This window comes from Jaculus jaculus, chromosome 10 (genome assembly GCF_020740685.1).
Source record: "Jaculus jaculus isolate mJacJac1 chromosome 10, mJacJac1.mat.Y.cur, whole genome shotgun sequence".
Lineage (NCBI taxonomy): Eukaryota > Metazoa > Chordata > Mammalia > Rodentia > Dipodidae > Jaculus > Jaculus jaculus.
Window position 1 is genome coordinate 76,162,963 of NC_059111.1, and position 9,307 is coordinate 76,172,269.

The 9,307-nt window shown below is 35.6% G+C and overlaps 1 pseudogene; it reads left to right on the forward strand.

The window, feature by feature from the left end:
* Window positions 1–356: 356 nt before the first annotated feature.
* On the forward strand, window positions 357–956 carry LOC123463932 (annotated as a pseudogene).
* The last annotated feature ends 8,351 nt before the right edge of the window (window positions 957–9,307 follow it).

Genomic DNA, 9,307 nt, shown 5'->3' on the forward strand with positions numbered 1-9,307 from the left:
TAGTTCTAGAATATTTTAGTTTAGGCGAGAAAAAAAAAAAAAAAAAAAAACACCTCTTTAAAAAATGATAGCAGAAGCCGGGCGTAGTGACGCATGCCTTTAATCCCAGCACTTGGGAGGCAGAGGTAGGAGGATCACTGTGAGTTCAAGGCCACCCTGAGACTCCATAGTGATTTCCAGGTCAGCCTGGGCTAGAGTGAGACCCTACCTCGAAAAAAAAAACAAAAAACAAAAAACACAACAACAACAACAACAAATTTATAGCAGAGATGCGCCACTGCTTCGCTAGTGACGGCATCTCCTCTCGGCCTTGAGTCTCTTTCTTGGCACCTCCCCCAGGAAACCACTGCAGTCGGGCAGCCCCGGCTCCTCGGTACCCAACCATGTGCGACCGTAAGGCGGTGATCAAAAATGCAGACATGGGCTGGGGAGATGGCCTAGCGGTTAAGCGCTTGCCTGTGAAGCCTAAGGACCCCGGTTCGAGGCTCGGTTCCCCAGGTCCCACGTTAGCCAGATGCACAAGGGGGCGCATGCGTCTGGAGTTCGTTTGCAGAGGCTGGAAGCCCTGGCGCGCCCATTCTCTCTCTTTCCCTCTATCTGTCTTTCTCTCTGTGTCTGTCGCTCTCAAATAAATAAATATAAATAAATAAATAAATTTATTAAAAAAAAATGGAGACATGTCGGAAGAGAGGCAACAGGACTCGGTGGACTGTGTAACTCAGGCGCTGGAGAAATACACCATAGAGGACATTGCGGCCCACATCAAGAAGGAGTTTGACAAGAAGTACAACCCCACCTGGCACTGCATAGTGGGGCGGAACTTGGGGAGCTATGGGACACACGAAACCAAACACTTCATCTACTTTTACCTGGGTCAGGTGGCCATTTCTTCTGTTCAAATCTGGTTAAAGGCGAGGACTGCCAAACACCCAGTGATCCATCCGGAATAAGGACTGCAGCCGAAACTCCAATATCAGAGACTGAAATCCCCACCCTGGCTAAGGGAACGCCTCATTTGAATCTTTCTGTGTCTGTACAGGGCATCCTCTGTACTAGTTTATTGTGGTTATAAAATAATTAGTAAAACAACTTACATTTGTATTTATTTTCTATTCCGTACTCTGTGCCCGATGTTTTTTGTTTTTTTTTTTTTTCTTCTTAATCCATTCCTTTAAAAACTAAATCTGTTGGAGATTGAAAAAAAAAAAAATGATAGCAGTTTATGAACAGCATAAATACAGGTGGTAAAACATTGAAAACCTAATCTTTAATTTTTTTCTTGTGAAAATATGTGTACATTTGTGTATATGTATTTAATAGATTGGTACAAAGGAATTGACACTTGTTATGAGTGAGCCACTGGAATTGCTTAAAATGTCTTTTTTGCTGTCATTGTTTGAATTTGCTCTATGCATCAACGATGCGGAAACATATCTACAGATCCCATTGCCATGTATTGGCCTTCGATGTGTAAACAACTTACTGCTTCACATGATAGTAGGGCTTATAATATTCAGCTGAAAAATGACATACACAAATAAATGGAAAGTAACATATTTTGGTCTTATGACTAATGGTAACCTGGTGCTATTGAATTACTGAACTGTGTCTGAGAACTAATGAGAAAAATTTCCCAAGGGAATCTTTATCCAGTGCACTCAGAGAGCACCTCAGGGACCTATTCAGAGTCTGTCACCTTCCCCATCTCATTGACACTCCACTTCTTTACCACCATTACACTGTGCGGCCCTTTCACTTCACACCTCACGATTAGAATATTAAAAGGAGAGAATACTACCCCACTTGCTCCAGATAGCAGAGTTGTTTTTGACACTTAGAATAGAAATTGTCACCAGAATATCACAAAGATGGGAGTCTCTGAGTAGTGCATTCTAAAGCTTAAAGCTATTTCATCTTATTTATTTTATAGCTAATGAAAATGTTCATGCAATTTCATAATGGCACCTAATTCATTTACTTAGTTATTTAAGGTATGCAAAATTTTAACCAAAAAGAGAAACTGTACTTTTATAGTTACAAAAATTGACACTGTCATACAGAGCTACAGCTTGACTCATTGTCATATTGATCTTTTCTTGAGCCCTGTTTTCTTCACTCATGTATTCATGAATAGACTATATACCACCCAACAGAGGTGGCAATTTTTTATTGGCCAATGGTTGAGTACTGTCACAGGTACCCTACTATACAAAGAAAAAGGGCACACTTATTCTTTCTAAGTTTAACAGTATAAAACCAGTATAAAAACAATATATTTTTACTTTTTGACACACACACACACACACAAATAAATAAATAAATAAAAAGAAAAATAAGGCTTCATATGATTATAACCTATTATTGCGATTTTTAAACATTATATCTATCTTGGAGTAAATCATTAATTAAAGGATTCTCTTCTGTAACCTTGGGGCTTTTAGTTTAATCAGAGGTATAATCACTCAAACTTACAAAGCAAAATGAGTTTTGATTGGCCATTTCATCTCTTCAACCATGACTGTGGCTAACTATTTATGGCTAGGGCCCATTCGGTCCCTGTAACATAGCAAGTCTTCTCCTTTTCACTATTGAGGTCAGCCTATTAAATTAATAACATCACACTTTGGTGCAAAAGGTCCTTCCAATGTATGTTTTGGTTAGAATGTATTAGTTCTGCCAATAACCTTAGCAGTTATCTGTGAATTTTTCAAATTATATTTTGCATCATAATTAAAATCTCCTTATGAATATTTGTACTATATTTACTTATGTCCCAGATTAGACAATATTCTTTCTTCTTAATACTGGTCAAACTCATTCCTACTTAGACAAAGGTAAACAAATATTATGAAAGGTAAAATTCTACAGTGTAATAACCCTCCAGAGCCATTTTCCTTTTGTAACATGCTCCCTCTTCTTGAGTTTAATATATTTCTTTATTGAAATTTCCTTGGGCTACAAAAGAACCCAATTCTGGTTTTGACCCTAAGGTATTTACCATGAAAACATGCTCTAGGAATTAGCATTTTTCCCTTGTTCATTCCTTGATTGACTTGGTATGTTGATAATGTCCTTTTAAAAATCTAATGGAAGACTAGAGTAATGTTGAAGCACCTTGACTGACTTCCAGACACACCCAGAAATATTTATTTGTTACTTTGAAAAGTAGTTCATGTAAATGGAAAATAGGAATGGTTAAGTGATTGTGATTCATTCAGTATTCGTCATGGTGGGTATTTTGTGATAGTAAGAATAAACTCCATGGTATAGCACATAGTAGGCAAATGTTCTACCACTGAACTATATCCTTAACCTATAGTAGACAATTGGGTGGACTTTTCTGTGAAGAACTGCAGAGACAATCATAATAAAAAGCATAAAAAATCCAAATGAGGTCATGTTCTTAGGCTTAAGTAGAAGAAGAATAGGGGAAGGGGCAAGAGCTATGTTTAATAGCTCTTAGGTATCTTGGTCAAGGTGTGGTTTACTTAATCAATAAGAAATCCTGATTGCTTAAGGGAAGCAATCCATTTCCCATGACATGATTTCTTTGATTGAGAATAATGTCATCATGAAATTATTTGTCTGTGAGGCTCTGTGGTTCCTGGAATCCCTGGTGACTGCTAGTTCACTAAAGACCGTCTGGAACGTCTGAGGTTCTTGACATTGGATTCTAAGAGAAACAGTGAGATACTTCAATTACTATGTTTATTTGTGCCTTTAGCCATGGTGAGATAGTTTAGGTGTCACCAGCTTTTAGGTAGACAATTTGAGGCATGGTCATGCCTATTACAGAAGAAAGCAGGAAACTCACCCAAAATGCAACAGATAAATAGGAAATGATGGTAGAAGTATCAAGCTTGTATCTGCTTTTGTGACCTGAATGAGGATCCAATGCTTTTGAGCAAAAGGAGGGTTTTTTAGGCACCTGTTTATAGTAATTAGGCATCAATATTTTTGCCACTTTTGATTCGTTTTATATTACACTCCAGGATAAGAGTTAGATAGTTCTTTGCACTGCAAAAAGACATGAATAAAATTTTGGTTCCTTGACTATAATGAATTAAAATGTTTCTCTCTCTCTCTCTCTCTCTCTCTCTCTCTCTCTCTCTCACACACACACACACACACACACATACACACAGAAAGATATAAATTATTGTCTGTTCATTAAATGTGATAGAGGCAAGCAAGACCAAGGATGAGAAAGTTCTACTTTCTAATATAATATTTGTATTTAAGGACTTTAGTAGGAAAATGATCTTGGCTGGTGAGTTGACTTTAGAATACTCCTCCACACAGCTATCTTTTCTTAAGTAGAGGAACCCTCATGATTCTTGGCTGGTAATGATTCAAAATGTCACACACATGAGGGAATTAAGCATATACTCGTAATAAGGCTAAGTGAGCCATCCATTACAAGGGCTTTCTTCATTTCCTATGCCAGAGTCACAAAATAACTTCAAACTTTGTCCCACAGATGAAATCAAAAGTCCACCTCACACACATAAAAAGGATGTCTCTCCGGATTTAAACCAAGGTCTGATTATTCAGATGCGCTTATTTGGCTCTTGGCTAAGTCAAAGTTTGCTTCTTCTGGGCATGTTTGACTACAGGGAACTCGCCCTCATTTTCATCCCTCTGCTGTTCTGAAGGATGTGAAAAACACACAACTCCACTTTTACTCTTGTGGTTTCGAATTGGCTCTTATTTGACTCATCTTCTTTAGAAGTGTGGGAAAAAAATATAAAAAGCATTTGTATGTGCAGGGATTTGGGGATTTATTCTCTTTCTTTTCTTTTCTGTTTCTTATTCCCCTGGACAGAAGTTTTGGTCTTTGGGCATTTGTAAAGCCTCTGTTTGATTCTTTCTAATCAGTCCCTGATAGATGGATGGGGAAATGGGGGATACAGGAAACTGGTATGGATTCCTATCCATAGGACAACTTAGCACCTTAGGGAACTCAGGTCACCCTCCTGGGCAGAGCAGTTCAAATGAAAGTGCTTATGCATAGCTTAGACACTGTAAAATGACAACATCCAAGGGGATGGACTTCTTTGATGACTTACCAAGGTGCACAGCCCTCTCTTGGAACATTGCTCTATCTTGCATATATTACTAAATATTTCTTCTTTTTTTCCATTTTCACTCAGCGCACTGAAACCCCCTCAATCCCTTTGTTACATGTCTTTTAAAGGTTGATAATAAACTAGTCACACAAATGAGGTGTTATAGGACAAAGAACAAACAAATCAGGGGATGTTCTGCCTCCATCCAAGATCTAGATAAGATCAGGATATCCTAATCAATCTCTTCAAAGGAACAGAATTGATAAAACTTAAGTGTTGAAGAGAATGATCAGGAATCCCTGCAGAAGTTGCTGCAAATACAAAATACATGTACCATTGGGAAAGGTTTGTGAAAACTTTTAACATGCTTTGAGTTAATACTATACCATGCAAAATAGTCAATTTGAACTTAATCATTCAGTTCAGTTTATATTAAGATAATATTATAAAAGGCAGGGTCATGCTTTCCATTGTTAAACTTTTCTACATTAGTGCATGTTTTGGATTTTGTCTTCAGTGTCAAAGAACATAGCTGACAGTTTGAATCAGAGTCAGTGCATTTCATCAAATATTATGAATTGATACCTGGTTTATATTTCTGTTGTTTGGATAATCCATGGCTGAGTTGATTTCCCCACATGCTACTTCTATAACTTTAAAGTGTCATTTGAGAACAGGCATTTTATTTTCTCATGATCTTATGCAGTGAAGGAAAAAAAATTCTTTGAGGTGATTTTGGAGAGGTTTCTTCTTGGCTATGTCTATACAATGTCTAAATAAACAGTGAAAAGTTGAAAAGTTCAGTCATTTCCCTTTGTTATCGGCTTTCTTGATGCCAAACAAGAGTTTAACTCCAAACAAAATACAAACTCACATAATTAAAATAGCCTGTCATCTCAGTCCATTAAGCCAAACTTGTGTACATGATTAAAGTCTGTGTTATTCAGGCTACAGCAATTTCACATAGCTAAAGCATGATATTGAAGTTTACTACTATGTAGACGTTAGACTAGTAATTTCCCTTTTTAATTTGTTGTAGTTTTCTCCATAAACTATCACTATAAATTACAAAATGAAGCAAAATTATGAATTTTTCATTTCATTATTTTTCCATGAAGTCTAGAATTTTGACTCTTTCTCTCATATGAAATACCAAATATTTAGGTGTTAGTTGCAGAGAATGTTGTAAAATGATGCTGGGCATAGTGATGTACACCTTTAATCTCAGTGCTCTGGAGACAGAGGTAGGAGGATTGCCATGAGTTTGAGGCTACCCTGAGACTATATAGTGAATTCCAGGTCTGCCTGAGTTAGAGTGAAACCCTACCTCAAAAAAAAAAAAAAAGAAAAAAAAAAGAAGAAAGAAAGAAAGAAGGAAAGAAAGAAAGAAAGAAAGAAATAAATAAAGAAAGAAAGAAAGGAAGAAAGAAAGAAAGAAAGAAAGAAAGAAAGAAAGAAAGAAAGAAAGAAAGAAAGAAAGAAGAAAAAGAAAATGATAGATAATCTCTGTTCCTAAGAACTTTTGTGTTCCTGGGGGGAGATTGTCTCCAAGTGACTTAATTAAATAATCTGAATAGAAAATTAATTCAAACACAAATCAGAGAAGGGCTGGAGAGATGGGTTCATGGTTAAGGCATTTCCCTGAAAAGTCAAAGAACCCAGGTTTGATTCTCCAGGACCCCCATAACCCAGATGTACAAGGCGGCAAATGGGTCTGTAGTTCATTTGCAGTGGCTGAAGGCCCTGGCATACTCATTCTTTCTTTCTCAAATAAATAAAATAAAATAATTTAAAAATTAAAGAAATATTTTGAGAAAATTTCAAGAATGAGAAAAGATTTTACAAAAGAAAAAGTACTAAGATTCTGAAGTGATGAATGAAAAATATTTAAAATTCAAAGGAAAGAAACTCAGAGGATGGACAAAGAGCACAGATGAATACAATATGAATTCATGAAGTAGACAAATGAGTGAGTTCATGTGGAATGGTTGCAGTGTGGATGCATATAATAGATACCACAGAAATATGAGGGTAACAATACATAAAATGATTATATCTGAAAGTATATGCTTAATCTCACTCTCACATATAGCAAGGAATTTACATGCAATAAACCATTCACTGGGAAGGTTTTTTTTTTTTTTAATCTGATTAACACTGTTGTGAAGAATGATAAAGTAGTAGCATAATTGTAGAAAATTTTATGCAACATAACTTCATTTATATGTAAACAACGGTAGACAATTATTTCCCCATCACAATTGCCATGGATATATTAGCCTCTTTTTTTTGACAGTAGAAATGAAAAAAAAAAATAGTTCTTTCTATGGAGGAAACATTAATTATTCTCCAGTACGATTCCCCAAACTGCTTTGATACTCTGTGACTTTGCTGTTATTATAGGCCCATTTTTTTGGACCCACTGACACTGTTTTAGTAGTGCAAGGGCACAGTGTGACTTGGATTTAGTCCACTTCTGGGTTCCTACAAGGAGAAACAAGGTAATATTAGACAAATTGTGAAAACCTTTATATACTCATCCATAAAGATGAAACTGAACCCTGCTCCAAAAAATCCTTCAAAACACTTCTTTCTTTGGGTGTGTGCTTTTATTGAGGAAAAATTTCCAACCACAAGGATCACACTTCATATATTCCCTGCCAAACCATTTTTCAAAAAGTAACGTTCAGTTCAATAAAATCAAAAGTAAATTAATACTGAAATTCCTCAAATTCAAGATAGTCATTTTTAGGTTTGAGACTGCCATTCCTTTGAATATATCACCAAATGAACCAACCCTGTTGATATAGTCTGAAAGATCACTGGGGAAACATCATGCCCTCCCAAGTGGCAAGGGAACAGTGGTTCACTTGATTGGCTTATCTAGCCATATGATAAAACTATGAGACACTACAATACCAGGAATGCTAGGAGGTTGTACATGTCATCTTTAGTTTGGCTTTTTTGTTGCTGTTCATTTTGTGTTTGGAGATTTTTTTTAAGGCTTAGATGAATTTTGACTACTCACATGCAATAAATTTATTATCCATTTATATAAATTGCTTCCTTAAGAGCTATTTGTCCATCTGTCATGAAGAACTTCACCCCTGCCCCTTGCTACCAATGTCTAAACACCAGTTATGGTGCTAATCTCTTCTCTCTTTTTTTCTAATTTCATCACATCTTCATGCATCATTTCATAGCTTACGTTCAATATTCAATATGATAATTTCCTTATACAGAGAAAAGATCCTTTTATGTCTTAGTCTAGATAATGACTTCAGGCCTTTTCATTTTTTTTCAAATGAATCCTTCAAGCTGATTTAATTTTATAGTAATAATCAACTATATTTTGATGATTTAACTACAAAATAATTCTAAAGTGAAATTTGTATAGTACATGAAATATGTTGATTTTTATTGAATTATTTTCTTAATTTTCATAGATCTGAGCAGTTTAATTATGTAACTTTCAGCATATTCCAAATTATCATGGTTTTTGTACAGTTAAAGTAAACTTAAATTTATAAAGGAATCATTTAAAATAAAAGGAAATGGTAGGAAGAATTTTGAGGATAAAAGAATAAAGATCTCTGAAATATTTGCAACCCCTGGAAAACAATGAGGATACTAACAGAAAGACCAAAATCAACATTTTTATAACATTGGAAATTGATTATAATTATCCAAGAAAAATGTACTCAAGAAAAGTACTGATTCAGTCCTGGTAAGGATTATCACTATTATGCTATTTTTACATACTCTATTACCATCTACCTATCCTCAGACCATGACAATATAACAAAACCAGTGGCCTCACAACTATACAAACAAGCATATAGAAAAAACAGATGGGTTTGGAGACTTCTCAAACTCTGTTCTGAGACAAGAATAGTAATCTGGAAGACACTTAGGAAGTTAAATTATTAATTTTGACTTTGCTTGATTTTACTCTGTGCCTATTCTTTGAGAATAACTCCACACCTAGGTCATATGTTGAAAGTAATCAGTGGCAATTATTGAACAACAAAGTAACTCACTTGGAAATAGAAGAGTGTACTCAGCAAACACTGTTGCATGATTTTTTCCAGAGAACATATGGACACATATGGATTCATCCCAGATAGGGCACCAATTACAAACTCAAGAAATAATTACACCCAAGTCTATTTTAGGGAAACATTAATATTATTGGGGTTAATTATAAGAACATAGATGGGTAACTGAAGTGTAACTGT